Here is a 26,036-nt window from a genome sequence, read left to right as displayed (position 1 = left end):
CAGCAAGAAGGCAGATGCTAAATGTACGTGGCCTGGATAGAGCTGATATTCATTATGTTTGTTCTAATTTAGCTACCAGTTGCTGTCTCTATGGCGTTTTCAGGAATTGCTCAAGTGTGGCCTGGGCCAGATTGTACGGTTATGAATTCTGATTCTGAAATGTTCAATAAATCTCCAAGCTGGGGTATTAAAAAGTGTTCTGCCCCCACAAATTAGGGTTTATTTGATTGTCATTTCATTGACCGTAACTGAACTTTAGAGAATCGGTTTGAAATTCTGCTTAGAGATAGGCTTTTGTGAAGAGGAAATCATACATCAAAATCAGGTAAGCTCAGGGTTACATGTAGGGCTGCAACCAAAACAGATGCTGCAGCCAGGTGTGCTGAAAGTCAGGATAAGAGAAGAATTCAGGCTACTTTGAAAAGAGCCTGGTGACCTAGTGCACTGCATGTCACAGCAGTTCAGATCCACCAGCTTTTCCAGAGAGAAAGTTGGACAGACTCCTCCCATAAACACTTACAGTTCTAGGGGACCTGGTGGAAGGTCACTGTGCATCAGGAATTGACATGGCGACAGTGGTTTGGAACAGAGCAGTAGAAAGAAGTGGGGACAGGCTGAGGCTTTGGAACCAGACAGACCTGGGTTGAGTCCCACATAACCGTTAACTGTGTGACCTTGGTCGAGTAAGGTTGTGGTGAGGATAAAGTGAGATAATATATGTTGCTTTACAAGTCTGGGAGATGCTTAAGAAGTCACTGTGGGATGGAAGAACAGATGCTGAGTTGACTTAGAGCTTCTGCCATTGAGCTTACAGTGAGAATATGCAGCCCCTCCTACACCATATGCTGCATGTTTTTGTCTGTTTCACCACAACTGCTTTTATTGATTAATAATTAGTGCTGGTTTTTGTTAGCTGAGTCCATGAAATCAGTCAGTGTCTTTGCTCGGCTTGGGCTTCCCGGAGCACATGGTGAGTCACCATCATCCCCTCTGGTGCAAGAAAACCAGTGACTGGACAGTCTCAGAGCTTTGTACCAAAGAAAGACATACTTAATGCCACTCTTTTCAAAGTACTTCTGAGAACTCAGGAGCAGAACCTGTGAGGGCTGCAGGATAGAAGCTACCCTTCCTTCAGAGCTAAGATGCATTGGTATTGGCTGATCCTGTGGCTGGCATGGAGCCAGCTGGCCATGGCTGTCCACTGTGGTGAAACTTGATAATAGGGATCAGCAGTGGGGAAAGGTCCTTCCTCCTCCCTTTGCAAGCCCAGGACAGACCTGTCCATTGGTCCCTCTGCTCTGTAGACCTACTTAAGACTAACTGAGGTAGCTCACTTTTCTCATCTGCTGAGGTTCTGCTGGGGAGACCAATAGACAGACAGTGATGTCCGTGTGTGTAGTAGGACACTCTTCCGGTAAAGTTAGTATCAGATACACCAGGACCCTTTTGTCAGTGCACCTGTGCTTTTCCTTAGAATTTTTTCTAGCATCCAAATACACAGCAGGTAGATCTCATCCCCAGTATATAAAGCATCCTACCAGCTCTTGGAAAGACTCCAGTGGAGGTGGCGATGGCAGCCACAGCATTGCTTCTGCCCTATGGGATATTCTGAAACCCCAGCAAGATGCCTTCAGGATTGGGGGTGGGGTGGGGTGGGGATGAGTCTCTGCTTTTCTCTCTCTGTATTCTTGTCTTTGTGATTTATAGTATCAGTAATAACATTCTCTGAGAGTTTGTGACACAGAAAGCCATGCTAAGGCTTCATCTCATAGAAAGCTGCAGAGTGTGGTTCAGAGTGGGTACTCAGAAGCCCACCACTACATTCAAATACCGGCACTGACATTTATTAGCTGTGAGGTCTCAGGCCCATCTTGAACCTCTGTGCCTCAGTTTCTTCACCTGTAAGATAGGTAGGCTAGATCATAGGAGTTGCACTGCTAACCCAAAGGCCCCACCTCTCTAGTGGTTCAAATCCACCAGCACCTTCATCGCAGAAAGATTTGTAATCTGTTCTTGTGTTATTTACCACCTGAGAAACCCACTGGAGGGTCAGGTTGGAGTTGGTTTCTGTTTGACAGCAAAGAGAAAGAGAAAGGGGTGAATAATAGTCCTTTTGTCATAGGATGTTTGTGATCATTTTATAGACTTAGAAGTATCTGTCCAAGGGTAAATGTACTCTCCATGTTAGCTCTTAATACATGATGGACACTGTTATTTTCCTGTATTCCAGATAAGAAAATTAAAACTTAGAGAGACTACTAAGTGTTCTGTCAGAGTCATTTGGCTGTGATCGAAAGCCAGCTTTTGAGTACTGCCCTGCTCTGCATCGATTTGGAAAATATACACGTGAGGAGCACTTGGCCGGTTTCGGAAGTGATATTCTCAACTTTCCACAGAGCCCCCGTGAAAGGAGATCCTTTTCTGAATAACCGAACTGGCCTCTGGGAGCTCGCATAATCCCACAGCAGAGGCAATAGCTGACCCGTGACACACATATCACAGAAGGAGAGGGGAGGGATCAGTGAAGAATTCTGTTTGGAAATGTTATCTAACTCCGAGTGCTTTCAAGGGACTTGGTATGTGGAACCCTTGCAGTCTCCCCTGCTGGGGTGCCAGAGAAGCCATGTCCTCCCCCATTTCCTTCCCACATACAGTCAGTTGGAGAGTCAGGGTACTGTCTAATCTTAGGAGGGATCAAGAAACCTTGGGCATGGAGAAGAGATTGGGAAGACACGTTGCCTGAGGTCCCAAGGGCAAGAAACCTCTGGATGGCACATGGCTCCTAGCACTGGGCACCTCTGCTCTTCTCTTCACCAGCTGAAGGGAGGTGAGCGCTGCTTAGCTCCAGGGAGTTTTCCCAAACAAGGGCTCCAGGCTCTCTTAAGACAGTGTTTGCTGTTATCATAGTATCTAAACAGGGTGCATAGGAACACATTGTTCATAAATGGATTCCCCAAGTTGTCTAGCTATGCTGCTGTCTTTCCTTCAACCCTTACCCAACAAGCACTCACCTATCTACACCAGCAGACACACCTGCACATACAAACCCACAAGCACACGCCTGTTGCCAGGCTGTGCCCAGGAACCTTCCTGCCTTAACCCCAAAAGCTCTTTCTCTGAATAAAGAGAATGGGGCTTCCTGGTGAAACCCTTGAAATCCCGGCATATGATCTTACACCTCCAAAGGCCACCCCCGCCCAAGCGTCTTCAAGACGTGCCCCTGACAGATGTTGTGTTTGATCCTAAGCAAAAGCAGAATGACTCCCACCCCCGCTCCCTGCCAGAGTTCAGCGGCAGGCACCTCCAGCTGGAGGAGCCAGGGCTCTTGAACCCTGAGCTATGGGGCCAATTGCTGCCTCTTAAACCCTCTGCTTCACTGTGCCCGCAGAGCTGCCACCTTACCTCTGCCCTCCTGTTTGCTTCTCAGAGCAGCTCCTCACATGCTTCACCTTGTCCTCAGCGGGGCAGCCTTTCCATGGCCTCCAGCAGGGGGGTCCCTGAGTTGCAGGCCAGACTGGCCGCCAGGCAGCCCTGCCTTGCTGGCCTCTGCTTGCTTTGCCTCTGCAGTAGAGACCCGGCCGGAGAAGGGGCAGGGGCGGGGGCTGGTCTAGGGGTCCTGCTAGGATCGCTCACAGCCTGCCTTCTTTCACGGTAGAGGCAGGAGGTTGCCTCAGTGCCATGCTGTGCAAGTCTTGGGACTTGGGCAGTGCCGCTCAGGGCTGGGGCTTCATCCTCGGGCGGTCTGCAGCAGCCTCATTTGAACTCCTAACTCCTTTGTGGAGCCTTTACATGCTGCCGGAGGAAACTGTGAGCGCAGCCTGACCCTGGTTGGCTGCAGGCGCTTCTCTCCACCCACCAGTGCAAGAGGATCCCCCAGGCCCCAGAAAGGCTGCCGGCCTCCCCTCAGCCCCAGACAGAGGCGGGCCGCCCAGTGATGTCACACTAGCTCCGGCCCCAGCTGGCCCAGCCCCTCCCGCCCCAGCCCAGCTTTGGCGGCCCTGCCGGGCCCCCTCCTTCCTTGGCACCGATTCGCCTGGCCAACTGTGCTCCCTGGCCTGCCTGCTCCCAAAAGCCCCAGCAACTCCTGTTGCACTTTGTAGAGGCAGAGAACTTCCCTTTTGACTCAGGTAATGGATTTAGATCTGCTCCAGCTGTGCAGGCAGCTGGTTCTCCCCCAGATTATTCCCTCACCAGCCACTGCTCACAGCAGTTCCCGGTGAACTGGCAGAGCAGCCCAATCTAGACCGCCTCCTCCCTTAAGCCTCTGTCCTGGGGCCTTAATCTTTCTCTAAACTCCTGGGAGGGAGCCCAAGGTGTCAGCACAGACGCTGGGAACTGTCTATGTTACTTAAAGTTAACTGGAAGCGGTGGTTTAGGATGGTTGGGAACATCCGACCTAGGGGGTAATTATTTGCATCTCCACCTGAATGACCTTGACTAAGTCACTTCACCCTCTCTGGACATCCCTTTCAAGCATCTGTCAATGGGATACTAATATTAGTAATCTGCTTCCAGAGACTGTGGCACAGATTTAGTGAGACCACATAAGAAAGTACCTGGTTTAAGACTTTGAACCCAGCCAGGATTCTGGAGTTAGTGGTCCAGAAGGCACAATCCCAGAGGTCTCTGAACGATCCTGTTCAGCCTCAGTCTTTTCATCCAAATGCAACCTCCTTTTAACTCTTCTGAGAACAAATACTGTAACTCCATCAGTGTCCTCAGCCCAGAGCCTGTCACATAGGTGGAGCTCAGTCAACAAAATCAGAAAAGAAATACATTGGACCCTGTAAAATGAACATGGCATCACTAGGCTGCAAAGAGGGTACAGAGCAAGAAAGACTTGACTTACTTCTAGACATTTAGGCAGGAGAGCAGAGAAGGGAAGGGGAAGGAGAAAGGGAGCAGGGCACAGGTTTGTCCCATGTACTTGGATGGATAGCCCTCCTCCAGTGTTGTAGAGTTGATTCTGACAAGACACCCCATAGGGTTTCTGTGCAACCAGTTAGCACATGAATATTTGGCCATTGGCCACAAGGGCTCCTTATAAAACTGCTGTAGCAGATTACTTTTTAAAAGATGGCACCCACAGTGTAACTGTGACACCTCTCTCCTTCACAGGTGAGACCTACACCTTCTCTTAAGCCTGAGTGGACTTGCTTATAGTCAGTTGCATACACTGGAAATGATGCTATATAACTAAGTTACTTCCAGGGAAAAAGGCCTTGTTTACTGGGACATTTACCTTTGGATCCCTGAATCAAGCTGGAACTAAGAATTCCATCTGTTCTGAAGTTGCCAAGCATAGGCGATATATTGGTGGAAGTCTCACTTGACAGCAGGCGTCAACTCCAAGATGTGAAGAAAAATGCCTCTAGATTAATTCCAGTGTCTAGCCATCAAATCACTCCATGCTAATGAGTCATTCCCAACCATTTAATTTTCTTTCTGAAACCCTAGACATCATGGTACAGAGTGTATACATTCTAAATATGAGACTTCATGAATATAATAAAAGGATTGTTTAAGCTACTAAGTTTTGGTAGTAATATATTACATAGCAACAACTGGACTATACCCTGAGCCAAGAGTGATTATAGTAAGTTTTCTAGAATTACTGAGAAAAGTGTCATGTGGCTGAGGAGAGAAAGGGAGCATGGCAGAAGGTGAGGCCCTGTTGGGGAGGTGAGACTTCATCCGGTGGAGATAGAATTGATAAACACTAGAGACAAGATATCAGAACAGATGGGAAATAATTGCAGTCTTTCTGGTGAGAACAGCAATGGAGGGTAACAGTAGTAATTGATTAAGCACAGCCTTCTCATGACTGAGTCAGGTAGGAATTTTCAGGACTTTTCCACCTTGTGGACACAGGTGGCACCCCAGATTTCCTATTACCAAAGCAAATTCATTTTAATAATCCAAGGTTTCTGGAGTTCCATTAGGTATAACCAGATGAGACTTGAAAGGGGGGAGTAACCAGAGTAGCCTTGCTCTGCTTGTCTTTCCCCAGTCCTGCCCCTCTGAATGACCCTGGGCAGTTAAACGTATAAGTAGAGAGTGCCACATCTTGGTATCTCTGAGTCTCAGTCTATTCATGTATAAAATGAGAATAACACAGCCATGTAGGGCTGTTGTAAGAATTAAATGAAATGCTATATTTCAAAGTGGCAAGTACATAAATAAGAGCTCAATAAATGTTCCCTGTAGTAATTTTGGGCTGTGACTTTCTACAAGATGAGAACATGTGTGGACTGTATAGAGTTCTCCTTTTGTATAACCCATTATTGTGCAATGAGCAAATGAATGGCTGATTATGTGAGAGTGAACTGTCCCTGGAAGTCTGAAAGACTCGGGATCAAATGCTAACCCTATCACTAACCTATTGTATAACCTTGGACAGTTTTATTATTCTTCTAGAAATTTGGTTTCTTGATTTGTAAAAATGAATAATACTCCTTTGTTGTTGGTGTGAAGGTGGAAAAAGACAATGTACCTCAAGCACTTGGCACAATGCTTTTTGCAGCAGATCCTCAAGAAATGTTAGCTGCTGCCTTTCCCAGTCCAACCTTCTGCTCGCCGTTACCCAGAGTTTCTTCGGCAGACTTCTAATTTGGTGACTGCTGGGACTTAAATGCTCAGTCTCCACTGGCAGCTCCTCAGGAGGAAGATGAGCAGTCTCTTCCCCTGTGATTTACAGCTTACAGAAACCCGCTGTAGGGCCAGCTCTGTGTCTGTTCAAGCTTGACAGCAGTGAGTTTTTGTAACCTTCTCCAGCAGTGCTATTTTCACCAGAATGCTGCACAGAAGTATCATGTGACTAAAGTTTTGGGGAGAGAGAGGAATCAGTTTTTCTCTTTGTCATTTCTATCCATATGAAAAATGTGTAATATTTACATGGGCAGAATACAGATAATAGTAACATATGCCCCACATGTGCTGGAATGACTTATGTTTTCATGTCTTAGTCCCCTTGACAGTCACAATTTCTTGTTTCTGTCTGAAATCTTGAGATGTTCCATTAAAATGTTGTCTATGTGGGAAGTGTGTCTACATGTCTCCATGTTATGGAAGCATGTTTACCATATATTACAGAGAGTGTGCTTGGAATGGCAGGAATGTGCTGCATCTTGCAACCTTAGAATCCTGCTAGCCCTTAAACTTTTCATATCTCAAGTTAATTCTCCCCCTTCAGTACTTATAAAATGCCTTCCTATTGTTTCCAATCTTTTTGTTCTGATGAAAATTCCTTTCTCTGGTGGCCTAGGGGTAAGAAGCTACATTGCAGTCCCAAAGGTAAGAGGTTCAAACTGACCAGCTGCTCCACCGAAGAAAGATAGGCAGTCTCCTCTCATGAGGTTTACTGCCTCTGAAGACCTGCTCAAGGGTCAGCTATGGGTCAGTTCTGACTTGATGGCACACAACACTGTGCACAATAGGTTTCTTCTTTAAGATTTCTCTTTGGTTTTCAACATCTGGGCCGTGGTGACCCTATCTCTGATCTCCTTTGTATTTTATTCAGTTTGGGATTCACTAAACTTCCTGGACCATGGATTAATGATTTTCACCAAATTTGGAAATATGGGAGACATTTTTGGCAATTAAATCCCTCAAATATTGGATTTATTTTTCATCTCTGGTTCCCCATTTTTTCTTGGAACTCTTTACACATTTAGTGTTAAGCTACAAGTCTAACTGTATTTAATTATTAAAGTAGAGTTGTTGGTTTTTTTCCTTTCTTGGATTTTGTTTGGCTAATTTCTCCTGATTTACCTCCAAAATTTTATCCCTTCTTCTGCACTATTCAGTCTACTGTTAAATTTATCCAAAATATTGTGTGTGTGTGTGTGTGTGTGTGTGTGTGTGTAATGTATCTTACTTTTCAGTTTGAGATGGTCCTCCTGCTTTACTTTTATACTTTCTGTATCTCTTCTGAGAGTCTTTATTCCTTCATGTATATTAGACTTCATTTCCTTAAAAATCCTCTACATATTTATAATTATTCACTCATTGCCGTTGATTTGGAACTGACTCCTGGCTGACCCTCTAGCAAGTTTTCAGAGGCTGTATTTCATGCAGGAGGAGTTTGCCCGTCTTTCTGTCTTAGAACCTCTGGCAAATCTAAACCACTTATCTTTAGATTGGCAGCTCAACTGGGCCACAAGAGCCCCCTACCATTTTAAAGTCCTTCCCTACTAATTCTGGATGATCAGTAGGTTTGTTTTTATTTACTACCTGTTCTCTTAATTATGAGTCAGATTGCCCTGCTTTCACATTTTTATGATTCGGATCATATACCAGACAATGTTGTGTTTTGCTCTGACAGACAAATTACTTGCATATCTCTTTGATCCAATGAAGCCTTGGTTTCTAGACTTTGTTCAAATAGGTGTGTTTGGTTTTGCCCATAGACTTCAGGCATAACTCTTCCTCCTGGGCTTATTTGTATGGCCTTTCTGAAATTAAATTGAACACCTTTGATCTTCACTAAACTGCTTTTACTTTGGCAGGTCTTGAATTCTAGATTTCATCTTCAAGGCACCTGTGAAAATCTCTGGTTGCTGTTGTGATCCTTGGTAGGATAGGATCTCTGTGAAGCTAATTAATGAATAGAGGGGAATTTTAACACTCATTTTTGGGCTTTCCTCTCAATGGCTCTCTCCTGTTTGGTATTTCTTCCTTCAGCTTTGAGCCTCAGACTTCAACTTCTTTATCTTTTTGTTTATCAGTAAGATTGCTGCATTTTGTTTCCATTCTGTTCTCCCAATGAGGTGGGAAGTGCCCTAGTCTGCTGGCCTTCTTTCAGATCTCATATCTCACTCGTTTCTTTTGCTTTGGACTGTTATTCAATGCTTTCCAGCAGTTTTTTGTATATTAACCAAAGTTTATAGTTACTGTAGGCCAGAGGTTAGTTTAGTGCAATTTACTCCTTTATTTTAGGAACCGGAGATCCCCACATATCAATTGAACTTGTCTTTTTACCAAAATCTACTCCACTTCTGCTGCTCTTGGTGCCCTCCTCAAGTGCTGTCAGTTGGGTAGTGATTCTTAATCTACTTTTCTTCCTTCCCTGCCTTTGGTCGCAGTCTGTTAGGAAATACCAACCCAATGAATCTGTTGCTTGGTTCAACTTAGTGTATTCAAGTGGATACTGGAAAATGAAAGAAATGTGCTGTCCCACAGGCATTGTTAGATCATTGCCATTTGTGGCTCTCTGTGATGTTCTAGGCATCAGGCATAATATTTTATAGGCATCATTTACTTTTCTCCTCTCAAAACTCTATAGGGACATATAATTCTCTTCTATAAACAAGAAGACTGAGGCTTAGCAAAGTGAAATTTCTTGCTCCAGGCCACACAGCTAGGAATTAATAAGACTGGAATTAAGACCTAAATTAAAGCTAGCAGGAACAGAGTTGTCCTGAAAATTAATTGTGTTTCCTTGGTTCCGACTTTTCTTGTTTTAAAATCTCTCAAATCAGGATACGTCTTAAACTTGATGACATGCCATAATTTAATGAGTAGCGTTTTTTCCTAGCTAAAAAATGATTTTTCAATTCATACATTTTTCAATTCAACTTTAGTCATCAGGGCTCCAGTGAGGCTAGCCCATGGCTAAACAACAAAAAACCAAGGCCCCTCCTCTCCTGGTCAGCTGACCTTGGAAAGGCCTAGGAATGTTCAAGCACCAGGAAGCCTCTGAAATAGCCAGAAGCTTTTGTCTATCCAAATTTACTAAAACAGCTGCCTCCAAGCTGAAAGTGAGACAGCGAGTCCCCTTACTCTTGTGGACATTGTGGTCAAGTCCTGTGACTCAGGCAGGGAAGCAGTGTGCTCTCTGGCTCTGACACTAAGTTAGGAGACCTGAATTTATGGGAAGGTTCTGAAGTAGTACAGCTGGTGTCCTTTACCTCCCAATAGCACAGAAGATATCCATGCACCATACAAAACTTTTACAGGATACTTTGTCTATTCAACACTTGCTGTACAGGCCTACCCAGTGTTACTACAGGGTTCATGCTAGATTACAGAGCAATGTTGAGAGCCTGTGAGAGCTCGTGTCTGACTAATTTCATTCCCAACCCACTTGCCAGAGGACATACTCAAGGCAGTATCTCTCCTTAATTTTGAACAGTATCTAACAGTCTTAACACATTTGCTAGCCAGTCAACAAATATTTTTTAAGCACCACCTAAGCACCAAGGTGTACACCTAGATAATACAAATGTTTACATGCTCACTACTAACTCTGGTGCCTGATGGGTAAGGAACTGCACTGCCAAACCCAAAGGCAGGTGATTCAAATCCATCCACCAAGTGCTTTTTTGGAAAAAGATGGACAGTGTCCTGCTATATGATTTCTAGCCTCTGGAAATACACTAGAGGGTTAACTATGTGTTGGTTCTGACTGGACAGCAGTGGGTTTTGACTCACTCCTGAAATGTTGGTGGTTTGAACCTTTCCAGAGATGTCTTAGAAGACAGGTGGGAGATCTACTTCCGAAAGGTATCACCTTGCAAACCCCGTGGTACAGTCATGCTTTGCACTGCACACACGGGTCACCACACGTTGTAGTCACCTCAGTGGCAGGTTACCATGGGAAACACCACGGGTTGGGTTACAGGTCGGTGGGCTCCAAGCCAGGGCACTGAGACTCTGTGTTGATGAGTTTTCCTTTTATCTTCTGGTAGGTATTTTCAGGGATAGTCGCTTGATTTCTGGCTCTGCTTTTTTACACTGGAGCTAATACTGGGGCCTATCTGCAAGAAGGGAAATGGAGGAGCAGAGAAAGAACAGATTTCATTTTTGTTTTCTAGTTTCCATGTTGTCTTCATCAAAAAAAAAAAAAATTCAAGCCCCAACTTTATAGACATTTCCAAAGCTGATTAAAATTATTCCTATCCAGCACATGTTTGTATTTTTAAATTGTAGCTTCTTGAACATTGTTTGTGACAGACAGGACCTTTGCCCTATACAGAAGGCATCGAATGGAGTTTCTGGCAGTAGAAGGAGATTGCAACCCTCTTATATACACAGATTCCTGCTGAAACTTTTCTCCCAAGAAGCAGCTGAGCTACTTATCTTTTCTAGGGCCCAAGGAAGCAACTGAGCAGATAAAGCAGGACTTCTGGCAGATGAAGTGAGCTTCCCAAGCATGAGTTCCAGGCAGTCCCAGACAAAGATAGGGCTACAGTCACTGCTACAGAGGTGAGCAGTGAAGTCTAAGGGCAAAGTTGGATTGCCTGTCTTGTTCTTTGCTCTCCCTGAGCATTTCACTCAGGGCCCAGCACACAGAAAGACATAAATGTGTTTGTGGAACAACTGAATGGGAATGCTGGGCTTCAGAGTCCTCTCTCTGCATGGCTTGTCTAGGGTTTCTGAGTCATCATTTCTTTCATAAATGTAGACAAAAACTTCTCTAGGTCAGGTCTGTGTACATTAGGGAAATCAGATCTTTTCTGCCTAAGAAGCTCCTGCCCTCCAATGGGGGACAAAGGTGAGTCAATAAGCAGTGAAGCAGCCTTATATACCACTGATGAAACATCTGGGCAGCTTAGGTGGGTCGGAGACACTTTCTGAGGTTGCTTAGCAGATAACCTGTAAGATAAGTGTGTAACGTTGTCCAGTAGAAGGCATAAGATGGGCATGGAGAAGAAAATGCACATGGTAGCTAGAGTGGAGAATGCATGCAAGGTCTTGGAGGTCAGCAGAGGTCAGCTCACACAGGGTCTTGTAGACCAATTCAGGAGCTGGTCTTTTCTCCTGAAGTTAGTAGAAGCCAGAGAAGGCTGCAAAACAGAAGGGAAATGGCCAGAGTAGCCCATGCCTAGAATAGGCTTGACTGGTAAAGACTGGAAGCCAGAAGGCTGAGGAGAGTTGGAATGGTTGAACCAGCGCTGAGTAGTAGAAACCTAGATTGATCAGAGAGTAAAGAAATTGTGTATTTGGGAGTCAGAGCAGTTGCTTTTTTCTTTTAATTTTAATTGAGATTTTAATAAAAGTTTATAGAGAAATTGGAGTTCCATTCATTCATTCATTCATTGTTGCACATTTTTCTCCCTGCCCACCTCCCCCCGACTTCACTTTTCTCTTTGAAAAAAAAATTCTTTCACTGTTGTACAATCCCTTACCCCCAAGTCCATTTTACTATGCAGCTCTTATTCTGGACTGTTGTCATGCAGATAATACCTAATCATATATTCCTTTTAAACAGTTTTTTCTCATCTGTTTCAATGCAGTTTGCACTTAAAATTAATTGATTGGCAATCAAAACCAGGTCTCCCACATGGGAATTAAAAATTTTGTCACTAAACTACCACTGTCCTCTACATTTGGAATAGAGATGACATATTAATATGTCATATTTACATATTTTGTAGGATATTAATTTTTTTTCTCCAGCCTATAAATTTTAAAAAGAAATTACAACATTTGCTTAATGTATAACTCTACCATGATTACAAGTCCACAATTCACTATCCACAGAGCTCTGGAAAACAAAACAAACACAACAATGAACAAACAAAAAACTCCAAGCAAGTGTGCTTTTCAGAATTTTGACACAAACTTATCTGGTGAGAAAAATCTGGCTTGTTCTGAGGATATGTAGTTTTTATCCATTTTAAAGCAAGAATTCACTTATTTCAGTGCAGAAATATTGATGTTTTAGGGGGCTGTCCTTGACTGCCCAGATAGTTGGCAAATCTGCACCATATTACCAGTGCCGGCATTTTGCTTGTTCCCGTCTCCACATCTCTGATACATCACTGTACTTGTTTGTTTGTATGTCCCTTCCTTTCTGGACTGTGAGTTTCTTGAGGAAGAGAGCCGTGTATTATTAGTATAATTATTATTGTACTATAGTATAATTATTAGCAAATATTAGTTCCTTATTAAAGAAATCATTTTCTTTTTCTTGATGAACCTACATGGAGCTGCCATTCATAGATATCTGTCTATGGCTGGGATCCAAATAACTTGTGATTATGCTGTACTGGTGCCTGTAAGGTCTCGGAGTTGATTTCCATAATCATATATAAGGAGGAGGCTTGAACTTGAGTTGGTGGAAACAATATCATGGGCAAATACAAAGAATAGCAGTAACACTGGTTGAACACTTCCTGCTTGATCCAGTAACTCTGTGCTGAGCATCATTATGAATTCTTTATTACCACAGAAGCCCCATGCAGAAAAATAAAACAATAGATTTTGTCCTGTCAGAAAGGAATAAAATAAGATTTAGGGAATTTAAGAACTTGCCCAAGGACCAAGCTGGAGGTGATGGACTAGGCTCCACATCTAGGCTCCTAGACTTCAGTCCCCGTGATCTTATCTGTGATGCCATTACAATAGCCCCCTAGTCTAGCCTGACTCTCAGGGAGCATCTCAGCCTCCGGCCACTGAGGACACTAAGCAAAGGCTGATGGAGCTTATTTTACCCTACTTTTGGTAAGAATTGGGCCTCAAGCAATGCAGGGCTGCTGGAAAACCTTGACGCCACGGTGATAAGCATCACGAAACAAAACAGAGCCTGCTCACCATTTCTGTGAGGAACAAATTTCATTCAACAAATACTTACTGAACACCTACGAGGTACCAAGCTGTGTACAGGTTCTCAGGGACACAGCAGTGAACAATATCAGAAAACAAAATGAACATAGCTCTGCCCTTTTAAAGTATAGTCTCTTCAGGGAAGTAGGCAACTCTAATGGAAGAGTTCATTTATGTGGCCTTTAGCCTTTGTTGTTTGGAAAACCAGCTTGAATGATTTTTCCACTAAGACCTGAGCTATCTTTGCCCTAGTTACCTACCACAAAGGGTTTGTAATTTATGCCCAGTTGATTAACATTTCCTGGTAAATTTGTGGTTTGATTTTTTCTGTCTGGTCCTAGGCTACAGCCTGCCCTGGGATTGATCTGCACCTTCTAGGGATTGGTAAATATACTATACAAATTAAGTGAATGTAGTTTACTATGTAAATTAAATTATTTGTAACCTGACAAGAGGGGATTGGTCAGTCCCTGCTGAGCAGGACTTTGTCTTTATATTGGCATGTTGCATGTATACACAGTCAACGCCACAAGTTTTTTTGTTATTTTTTTTTAATTTATTATTAATTTCAGTAAAAATTTACAGAGACTTTGGATTTCCATTCATTCATTGTTGCACTTTTCTCCCCTCCAAACTCTCCCCCCTAGTACACTACCCTCTTGGAAAAGTAAAAGACAAATTCTTTCATTGTTTTACAAACCCTCCCCTAGGTCCACTCTACCATGTAGCCTTTGCTCTAGACTCCTGTCATGACAAAAATACCTAATCACATATCTCTTTTAAACAATTTCTCCCTCATTTGTTTCAATGCAGTATACATTATTGAACCCATCTTTCTCCGTCTCTCCCCAACCCCAAGGTCAGTCCTGTTTTACAACAGTGGCACCATGCATTATTTGTCCTCTTGTGCTGAGATACTTCACTCAGCATAATGCTCTCCAGAGTCACCCATTTTGAATAATATTGCATGAGTTCCTTGTTTTTCAATGCAGCGTAGTATTCCATTGTGTGAATATACCACAGCTTCTCTATCCATTTGTTTGTTGATGGGTACTTAGGTTGTTTCCATCTACTTGCTATTGTGAACAAAGCTCTGATAAGCATGGGTGTGCATATATCTGCTTGGATGTCAGTTATGGTCTCTTTGGGGTATATTCCCAGTAGTGGGATTGCTGGGTCAAATGGTATCTCTATTTGTAACTTTTTGAAAAAGTGCCATACCACCTTCCACAGTGGTTGCACCATTTTACACTCCCACCAACAGTGAATAAGGGTTCCTGTTTCTCCACAACCTCACCAGCATTTGTTGCTTGCTGTTCTGTTAAATTTTGCTATTCTGACTGGGTTGAAATGATATCTCCTAATTGTTGTAATTTGCATCTCTCATCGAGCTAGGGATTTTGAACATTTCTTCATGTGCTTGTTAGCCATCTGAATATCTTCTTCGGTGAAGTATCTGTTCATATTCTGTGCCCATTTTTCTATTGGATTATTTACCTTTATCTTGTTGTTGTGTCCACAAGTTTCATACTGAAATATGATTTTGCAGCAGGCAAAATCAGAAAGAAGGGAGAAGCAGCACAGAGAAAGGAGGCCAGGAACCTCCTAAAGGTACAGGGATCATTCACTGTCCCAAGATCTGTTCATTGACATTCTCTACTCTGTAACCTCAATGAGTTCCCTCACCTCTGCCTCCAGGTTGCCTTGGCCAGTGGCAGACAGTGGCAGGAGGAGATGAAAGGGTGAAAAGAGAGTGTAAGGCAGGTGAGTCCTACTGCCTCCACACTGTACTGTGGCTGCCTATGTGGTATAATTGGAGTCAGCCAGGTCTGGATTTCAAGTCCACCTCTACTCCTTGTTGTTGTTGTTTGTGTTGTTATGTGCCATCGAGTCACTTGCGACTCACAGTGACCCTGTGTACAAGAGCCCTAAACACCATTCTATCCTGTGCCAACCTCGCCCTCTCAAACACACTCATTCCCACCATTCCACTCACAGAAGCGATCCATCTCTTCAAGGGTCTTCCTCTCCTGCGCCGACCCTCCACTCTCCCAAACATGATGTCCTCTCCTAGGACCAGTCCCTCCTTGCAACATGCCCAAAGTATGTCAGATGAAGCTTCAGAATCTTTGACTCCAAGGAGCATTCTGGCTTCACCCTCTCCAGGACAAACCTGTTTGTTCTCCTAGCAGTACATGGTATATGCGACACTCTTCTCCAGCAACACAGCTCAAAGGTAACAATTCTCTTTCTATCATGACAGTTGTGCGCAACAACTTTAAATTGAAGTCATACTGGCTGCATCATAGGAGACTGACCACAGCATGATATGGTCAGAATCGAAGAAATCCTGATGGCTTGAGACGTAGGCCATCACATCCAGGCCTGGTCAGTAGGAGACGGGTGTTGAATGGTGTAGGCAAAAGTAGGAAGGGATGGTGGTGGAGTAGGGAAAGGGTGGATTAAAAACAAAACAAAAACACCAAAAAACTCCAAAAATCCAACCCCTTATTAGTGATGTGAATTCTCAGTTTAACCTGTACTTTCTGAGGCTGTTGCTTCATTGAAAAACTAAGGATATTAATGCCAGATTTCCATAATGGCTAAAAGTCATGTAAGTCCAAACTCCCTACTGAAATGCTTAGCACACAGCCAGTTGCCTTCCATTAGTAATTTGGAGCTCTGTTGTCTTGTGTTCCTAACACCACTGAGTCCTCTGGAGATCACCAGTCATTTTTTTTAGCCTCTCTAGACAGCCTGCCTTTAGTTTTCCCATTTTGGTCCATCCTTATCTCCAGAGTCATTCTCATAGAGAACGACTCTTTAGCCATAGAAGTATTTCTCTGTCCTTCTATTGTCTGTCGCCTATATCACATCTTCTTGGCCAAAGGAAGCAAATCTTTACATAATAGAAAGCAGTCATAGAGAAAGCCAGCACATATATATTCATCCATGACTTAGCAATAAAGACATGAATTGCCAACTCAAAGACACTTGTGTCCCTGTCAGTTCACCAGCAGCTTAACAGCTACACCCTGATGGGGGTAAGCACGACAGAGATACACCACTCCGGGAGAGGATCAGAGAGTCAATCTAGCTCAATTTTATTGGGATCTGCAGTGCACTTATATACAGTCATGTAAACAGAAAGACAGGAAAGGGTGGGCTTACAGATGTGGGTCATGCGGATTGGTTAGGAGAACCTCAGCTTTGTGCGGACCACTCCCAGTTCAACAGACACAGCATCCATCTTCCCAGGTGGTGAGCTTTCTCAAGCTGATATGGCCAAACACAGGGGAGCTTTCTCTACCCCATATTAAAGGCCATTAGGAGGCTTATCTCGAGCTTAGGCGATCTGTCCTAGCCAGAGACCCTCCCTTCCTCCCCAACATTCCACAATACACTTGGATCAAATCTGCCAGCCATTCTCCTAGAGAAGGATGAGTAGTTTTGTCCCATGTGATTTATTACCTCTGAAAAGTCATCGTCGGGTCAGCTACTAGTCAGTCTGACTTGATGGTACACAACAACAACATATATTAATAAAATAATATCTTGAGAAATGTATTGAACACTTATTACTCTTTGTGACAACCTTGTACAAGATTATTTTATTCTTCTATTTTCAGATGAGAAATCTGAGATTTAACAAGTTAATTAACTTATTGAGGGTCACACAATTTATAGATGGTAGGCCAATTTAGACTTGGACAGTCTGGCACTAGTACACTTCTCTCTCCGGAACTGGGTTGTTTCTGTGGATGAAGAAACCCCATTTATCCAGGCCTGAGTCTTTGTTGGTTTAGTGTTGGTTTGTTCGTTGGCTTTTTTGTTGGGTTTGTATTTTGTGGTTGTTTGTTTTTTAATTTGAGCAAATGTTTTATAATTATATTGGTGTTTTTTCCAATAAATCATTAATGTACATTTTATGGCATTAATTATGTTTGGCAAATAAAATTACTTAAGGAGCTTTGGTAGCAAGAAGCTATGCTGCAATCCCAAAGGCATATGGTTTGAATCCACTAGCTGCTCCATCGGAGAAAGAGCAATCTCCTCTCGTGTAATTAACTGCCTCATAAACCTGCCAGAGTGTCAGTTATGGGTCAATACACAGCAACAACAATGTAATTATTTACTTACAATCTCTATTCAACCCCTTATGCTATATTACCTTTCCCTTCACCCAACATATCTATCTATTAGTTTTAAGTCCCCCTTCCCATCCTTCCCATCTTTGATAACCATCCACAAATGATTCTGTGTCTAAACTTTTCCTTAGATTTTTATACTAGTGATTTTATACAATATTTATCCTTTGTGACTGGTTTAATCTGCAAAGAGTGCAAAAGGTTGTTACAAAGACAGAAGAAGAAAAAGACCAAAATGGATTTCAGAAGAGACTCTGAATATGCTCTGGAATTCTGAGAAGCCAAAGTAAAGGGAAGAAAATTAAGGAAGCTGAACAGATTCCAAAGGACAGCTTGGGAAGACAAAGCAAAGTGTAATAACGAAATGTGCAAAGAACTGGAGTACTTAAGTCAAATGGCCAAACTCGCTTGGCATTTCTTAGGAACAAATTCAAGCGCAAAGTCACATTACTTAAGGATGCTTTGGGTAGAATATTGAATGATCCAGGAAGTGTTAAAAGAGTATACAGAGTCATTATACCAAAAATAATTGGCTGACACAGAAGAATTTCAAGAAACAATATATAATCAAGAGGCAGTGGTGAAGAAGGAAGTTCAGGCTGCTCTGAGGAACTTGGCAAAAAATAAAGTTCCAGGAATTGATGGAATACCAATTGACATAGTTCAGCAAACAGATGCTGCCCTGGACATGCTCACCAGGTTGTGTCAAGAAATCTGGAGAACAACTAACTACCTGACCAACTAACTAGAAAAGATTCATATTTATTCCCATTCAAAAAAAAAGACCCAACAAGAGTGTGGAAAATATCATACAGTATCGCTCATATTGCATACAAGCAAAATCCAGCTGAAGATTTTCTAGAAACAACTGGACTAGTACATTGACAGAGAACTACCAGAAATACAAGCTGGGTTTAGAAGAGGCTGTGGCACTAGAGACATTATCGCCAATGTCAGACGGATCTTAGCAGAAAGCAGAGTACCAGCAGGATATCTATCTGTGTTTCCTGACTATGCAAAGGCATTTGATTGTGTAGTTCACAACAAATTGTGGTTAATGTTGAGAATGGGAATCCCAGAACACTTGATTGTGCTTATGCAAAGCCTATACTTAGACCAAGAAGCAATCCTCAGAACAGAGCAGGAAAACACAATATGGTTTAAAAAACAAAAAAATCAGAAAGGGAGAATATCAGGGATGTGTTTTGTTTCCATACCTTTTCAATCTATATGCAGAACAGATTATTTGGGAGTCTGAGCTTTATGAGGGGGAATGTGGCATCAGGACTGGAGGAACATTCATCAGCAACCTGCATTATGAAGATGACACAAACTTGCTTGCTGAAACTGAGGACCTGAAGCACTTGCTACAGAAGGTCAAGGAGTGTAGTCTTCAATATGGACGGAAGCTCAACATCAAGAAAACAAAGATTCTCACCAAGGGCCAGTTGGCAGCACCATGGGGTGGAGAAGAGATTGAAGTTATTAACAGTTACAGCTTGGTGGCTTTACAATTGACACTCTTGGCACCAGCCTTCAGGAAATTAAAAAAAAAAGCCTAAAGAAAAAAGAAAGAAACAACGAATTGCATTAGGTAAATCTGCTGTCAGAGACCTTTTCAGAGCAGTGAGAAGCAAGGATGTCCATCTAGAGACTAAAGTGTGCCTTATCCAGTCCATGGTCTTTGTAATGATTACTTGCTATGCTTCAGAGAGCTAGCTAGATAATGACTTAGGAGATAAAAGAAGAATTGATACCTTTGAGTTGTGGTGCTGGAGAAGAGTCTTGAACATACCATGGACATCCAAGAAAACAAATCAGTCTGTCTTGCAGAGGGTGAAACCAGCTTTTTCCTTGGAGGCTAGGAATTTGAAGCTTCATCTCACATACTTTGGACCTGTAGCCAGGAGGGACTTATCCTTGGAGAAGGACATAATACTTGGGAGGGTGGAGGAACAGCACAGGAGAGAAAGGCCCAGGTGAGATAGATTGATATAGTAACTAGGTCAATGGGGGTAGGTAGATGTATCAGAGTCAGTGAGACTGACTCAGGACAGGTCAGGCTTCAAAGCTATTGTACATAAGGTCCTTATGAGTTGCAGGCAACTCTATGGCACTTAACAAGAACAACAATAACATAGTGTCATTTATGCCCTCCAATGTTACAAAGCATTCTGTGAATTACTCGTTTTTCCATGTTGCATTGTGTGAACTTTCTGTGATTTTGTTTATTCCAACTTAAGTTACACATTTGCTATTGGTATTTGTATCTTTTCTAATGTAGTTGATGCTGTAGTAAGCATGTATCTACATAACTCTTGTTTCTTTAGACTATATACCTAGCCATGGATTGCTGGATCAAATGCTGTGTCCAGTTTCAGCTTTTTAAGGAAGCAGCAAACTGCTTTCCATAGTAGTTTCACCATTTAACAGTCCAACCAGGAGTTAGGAGAGTTGTGATCTCTCCACATCCTCACTAGCATTTGTTGTTTATTGTGTTATTAAATTTTGCTATTGTTGCTGGGGTGAGATGTTTTTTCATTATTTTTATTTGCATCTGTCTAGTAGCTAGTGATCTTGAGCAGTTCTTCATGTTTGTTGACCTTCTGAATGTCTTCTCTGGTGACATGCCTTTTATTTTTTTTCTTCTCATATTTTTATTGTTTTACATAAATCATTCATATACATTGTGTTTCATGCATGTACATTATGTTTTACACAATCTTTCATTTACAGTGTGTTTCATTCATGTACATTGTATTTTATGTAATTTATTACTGTTGATCTATTCCTATTATTATCCTGTCTTTTTAAGTCCCTATTGAATCTGTCCTATTCCTTCCCTGCCCCTTACCCTCATACTAGCTTCTGCAATCCTAGTGATTTCCATCCTTCTCCCTTTCCTACTCCCTTCCTCTTTTGAACATTTATACACATTGTGCTCAGATATCCTTCTATTTTAAAAGTTCTAAGGTTACATTTTTATGAAAACAGACTGTTACTTCTGACTCCCATGGAGTGAATGGTGTGTTTGAACTACGAACCTTTCTATTTGCAGGTTAGTGTTTGTTTAACTTTTGCTTCAGTAGACCTAAGGGGGTGGAGGGAATCATATTACTAGTTCCAAGGATGTTGCTGTTTCTTTGGAAAATTTCTATATTTGTTCTTTTTATAAAAATTTTATTTTATATTAGTTCGCTTACAAAATTCATATACGTTGTGTTTCACACTATTGTTCATTCACATTGTGTTTCATACAATTATTCCCATTCATTATGTTTTATAAAATTAATCACCATTGAACTATGCCCACTATTACCTAGTCTTTCCAGATCTCCACTGGATCTTTCTCATTTCCTTCATGCTCCACTCTCTCCACTCAACAAATTGTGTGACCATGTGATTTCCCGCCCCCCTTCTTCATATCTCTGCTCCCATCCTTCCTGCCCTTGGATCCCCATGCATGTTTTGCTAATTATTCTTCTATTTTTACAGTAACAATCTTAAGCCATTTTTATCCTTATGAATCTGAGATCATTTACTCAGCACAATTCTCTCCACTATCTCCCAAGTAGCAATTTTTGAAAGTATTGCTCCTGAGTGCTGCGTAGCATTCCACCAAGTGCATGTATCACAATTTCTTAGTCCATTCAATTATAGATAGACATTTGGGCTGTTTCCATGTTCTTGTGAATAACACTTTGAACAATGGTACAAATCTCCATTTATGTCTCTTTTCTAATTTCCTTGGGGTGTATTTCCAGCAGTGCATAGCTATGTTATATGTTCAGCTTTTTGGGAAAACACCAAACTGCCTTTTGGTTATACCATTTTACAATCCTATCAACAGTGTATGAGAGTTCCCATCTTGCTACGTACTCTCCAACATTATTGTTTGCTGTCCTGTTAAACTTTACCACTGCTACTGGGATGAAATGGCATCTCATTGTGATTTTCATTTGCATTTCTCACATTACCAGTGATTTTGAGCACTTCTTCATCTTTCTGTTAGCCATCTGAATGTCTTCCTCTGTGAAAAGTCTTTCAATGTCTTGTGCACATTTTGTAATTGGTTTATCAGTCTTTCTCTTGTGGAGGCCCTGTTGTATGAGACCTTCTAATACATCCCCATGCACATAAAAAAAAATTTCAATAAGGCGAAGAAAACCTACTAACTGGGGAAAAAACATTTGGCAGTACCATCTCATAACAAAAGTGAAGTGCCTTTTTTAAAAAAAAATATTTTATTTTTTAATTTTAAAAAAAATTGTTGTTGTTGTGTACCTACCAGTTGGATCCAACTAGCACAAGAGGAGATTGCCCCTCCTTCTCCAGCAGAGCATCTGGTGGATTCGAAGTGAAGTGCCTATTAATGACCTCTGCCTATTTTGTAATTGGGTCATTTGAACCCATATTTTACTCTTAAATTTGGCAAATTCTGAGCAGTTTGCTATTGAGAAATGTAGTTAAGCTCCCTAACTCTCGTTTCTTTATCAGTCAAATAAGACTGTATATTTCTAAACGCATTCTAGTGGCACTATGGGCTAAGCATTGAGTTGCTAACCAAAAGGTTGTGAGTTTATCCTCACAAGCCATTCTTGGGAGAAACAAGAGGCCGTGTCCTCCCACCAAGAGTTCTAGCTCTACAACACCTGCGAGCCGGCTCTGCACTGTCCTGTAGGGTCCCAGATCGCTTTGATTTAGAACTGACCTGACAGCAATAGGCTTTATTTCTGGTTAATTGTGAAGGCTAATTGTGATGTTGTGAGCTTAACATATAATGAGTACACTATCAGTGTCAGTACTTTGACTTACTGCCTATCCTAGACCAATGACTTTCAAGCCTTACTCTGCATATGAATCTCTTATGATTTGTTGTTCATACCGTCAAGTGAAAACCAACTCATAGCTACCCCTCCGGCAGGTTTTCAGAGACAGTAAATCACCTGGGAGGAGAGGGCCCATATTTCTCTCCTGAGAAGCAGCTGGTGGATTAGAAGCACATGCCCTTGGGTTCGCAGCACAACTCTTTACCACTATGTCACCCGAGCTCCCTGAATCATCTGTTGTTCTTAGGTGTCTTCAAGTCAAGTATGACTCATGACAATCCTGTGAACAGTAGATCTAAACGCTGTCCATGCTCACCATCTCCAACAGCCTTAAGCCCGTTGATGCACTCACTGTGTCAGTGCACTGAGGGTTTTCCTCTCTTTTACTGATCCTCCACCTTTCCAAGGAAGTACCTCTCCTAGCAACATGTCCAAACTATGTGAGATGATGTGTCACCATCCTTGCTTCCAAAGAGAACTCTGGCTGTACTTTTCCAAGGCATAGCTCTTTGGGTTTTTGACAGAATTACCTGTAATACTAGGCAAAGATAAGTTGTTGAGTTCCATTCTCAGAATTTCTGATTCATAAGGTATAGAGAGGGTCTGAGAATATGTTTCCCATCTGTTCCAGTGTAATGCTGAACTGGTCCAGTTGCTCCAGATAGATGCCTATCTTGTGTGGGAGGTGGCCCAGCAATGACCATAACCTACTTCTGATGACTTTCTCATCTGTTAAGATGCTAGTTCTGATATTAAGCAGAAAAAGCCTGGTTTGGCCTTCTCAATTTAGATTTCAGAAGCTTGCCTGACGTTTTCAGTCTCACCTTTTTCCTCTACTACACAAAAGCATCTTAATGTCATGTTGTTGTTATGTGCTTTTGAGTCGCTTGTGACTCCTAGCAACCCTGCTTACAACAGCTCTGAACCCTGCTCTATACTGAGCCAACCTCATTGTCTCTGACACACTTTTGGGTACAGATATGGTTATGTACCTACTAACTGTGTGACCCTGAGCAATTCTTGTCACTCTCTGCATGTCAGTGTCTTCGTCTGTAAACCAGGATAGAGAAGCAGCACCGAGAGAGAGAGAGAGAGAGAGAGAGAGAGAGAGAGAGAGAGAGAGAAAGAGAGAGAGAGAGTGTGTGTGTGTGTGTGTGTGTGTGTGTGAGAGAGAGAGCGAAAGAGAGAGAGAGAGAGCGAGAGAGAGAGAGAGACACTATTCAGGACACAATGCCTGTCAGGTACTCAGCTACCTGGCTGGTCTATGGGAAGCACTGATTTGATCTCATCCCATATGTGCAAAAATTCAGGGAGGGAGCATGTGGTGAGAGTCGCTTGGCCCCATGAGAACATGGGAGGAGAAGACATAGCACGCTTTCAGGGAGCCTTCCCTCCTCTAATTCCTCCCCCTTAGCCCCACCTCCCCAGGGGAGACAAGAGCAGCCTGGAGAGGGAATTGCTGCAGGGTAAGGAAACAGCTGAGGCTTCTGCCACTGAAAGCTGGTGGAAGAGCAGCCTGGTCTTAAGCTGCAAGTTGCTGGACTCAGCTGGTTTTGATTACTCTCACGGGCTCGAGAGCGTGCCGAGGAGGAGTCCCCCTCCACAGAGACAGCTATGCTATGCCTGCAGACGTCACCCCTTCTACTACCTGCCAGACTGGGGCTCTGCTGGGCGGGTGCACCCACCAGGGACAAGCCTGCCGGCTGCCTTGCCCTTTCTTCCTCTGCCAGGCTCACTCTGGGCAGCCCCAGGTTTTGGCCCTCCTTGCAGCATTGCCAGAGAAGCTTCCAACACCTCAAATCCACCCTAGGGGACCCTTCCCATCCCCTTTAACATGGGATCCAGACCGTCTTGATTTCTATGTGTGCAGAAGCGTTTGGTAAACAGAATGCTTGAGCCGTGACTTGCTGGAAGGGGTGAATCCCAGCAGACGCCCCAGACACTCAGCCTATTTTAGTCCTGATCTCTCTCCCACCAAGGTCTGTGGTCAGAGTGTGCATCTGCCCCTCTCCCCCGGCACCCACCACTACGGGGAGGGATGGTTTCATGTTCCTTTCCTGTCTGTGCCTTTGGTCCAGCCAGGTCTTCACCCCTGCCCCGAGGCTGCGCCTACTAATGCCTGGTATCCACTTAGTAGATGCTTTTGTCCTCTCTCCCTCTGTGAATGCTGTGATTCAGCACACACAGAGAGGAGCTTCACTAAAGAAAGGATGTATTCAGGGCCACCATCCACGTCCACCTCAGACACCGGGAGACAGCTGCTGGCTCCTGCCTAACCAGCTGGCTTGGAAAAAGCCCCACCTCTCCACATTGAGGGGTTCGCTCCTCTTTTTTGTTGTTAGTTTTGAGTGGGTTTTTTGTTTGTTTGTTTGTTTGTTTGTTTTGTGAGACCTGAAGCCTCTCTTGGTTGTTGGACTGAATGCAACTTAAATATTTTCAGAGCACCTCATTAATAAGTAGCAGATAAATCCCAATGATGCTGAACTGATTCCAATTCATAGTAACTCCACAGAACAGAGTAGAATTGCCCCGTGGATAATCTCCTCTTGTGAGATTACTGCCTCTGAAAATCCGCTGGAGGGTCAGCTCCAGGTTGGTTCCGACTTGATGGTACACAACAACAACAACAACAGTCTTTATGAAGCAAACTGCTTCATCTCTCTCCTGTGGAACAACTTGTGGGTTCAAACTGCTGAATTTTTTTTTTTTTTTTTTTTTTTTTTTGGTTAGCAGCTGAGCGCTTAATCACTGTACCTCTAGGGCTCTTTGAGCAGATAAATATACTCCCTTCCCAAGCCATGGTATTTCCAGTCCTCTCATATGTATGCAAAAGATGAATGATGAATGAGGAAGATTGAGGAAGACTTGATGTCTTTAAGTTGTGTTGTTGGCAAAGAATATTGAGTATACCATGGACTGCCAAAAAGACAGATTTGGCTTGGAGGAAGTACAGCTGGAATGTTCCTTAACAGCCAGGGCGGTGAGACTTCATACCACATACAGTCAACATGCTTTCAGGAGGAACCACTCCCTCATAAATACATTATAGTCCGTAAAGGGTCACTGACAAAGAGAAGGACCCTCAGTGAGGCTTCACAGTGACAGCGGCCACAGCAGTGCCTGTGCGTGGGATGCAGGACTGGGCAGTGCAGGCAGGGCTCATTTTCTTGTATGTGCTGTCACTCTGCCTCAGTAGCATCTAAAAGTTAACACCTGCTGCCATCGAGTTGCTCTGACTCACAGTAACCCTATAGACTCCTGGGATTCAGAAATCACAACCCACTTAACAAGTATTTGCTGCAGACTCACATTGTGCCTGGCACTATACTAGACTCCTTTGCCAAGCTGAGAGCTTTCTTGGTGTGCTCTGAGCCAGGCTTGTGGTCTTCAGCCCACACAAGACCTCTTTTATTTGTTTATTAAATTTTATTAATTTTAATGAACATTTACAGAGATTTTGGGTTTCCATTCATTCATTGTTGCACTATTTTCTCTACCCTCCCCCCCAGTT

General features: G+C 43.0%; 2 protein-coding genes across 2 annotated transcripts in view; one reads left to right on the top strand and one right to left on the bottom strand.

Moving 5' to 3' along the window:
• The window catches only part of ANGPTL2 (angiopoietin-like 2), a 39,992-nt gene extending 36,083 nt beyond the window's left edge, over positions 1 to 3,909 (bottom strand). The window contains exon 1 of the mRNA XM_006892545.1: positions 3,403 to 3,909. The gene's annotated coding sequence lies outside the window, so the exon portion shown is untranslated. The remainder of the gene's footprint in view (positions 1 to 3,402) is intronic.
• RALGPS1 (Ral GEF with PH domain and SH3 binding motif 1) overlaps positions 1 to 26,036 on the top strand; it is a 460,947-nt gene that overhangs the window by 283,621 nt on the left and 151,290 nt on the right. The gene's annotated exons all lie outside the window — the stretch shown is intronic.

Source organism: Elephantulus edwardii, unplaced genomic scaffold, assembly GCF_000299155.1.
Source record: "Elephantulus edwardii isolate Elephantulus edwardi_28Jun2011 unplaced genomic scaffold, EleEdw1.0 scaffold00116, whole genome shotgun sequence".
In the NCBI taxonomy this organism is placed as follows: domain Eukaryota; kingdom Metazoa; phylum Chordata; class Mammalia; order Macroscelidea; family Macroscelididae; genus Elephantulus; species Elephantulus edwardii.
Note: the sequence above shows the minus strand (reverse complement) of the source record. Positions and strands in the feature narration are given on the sequence as shown.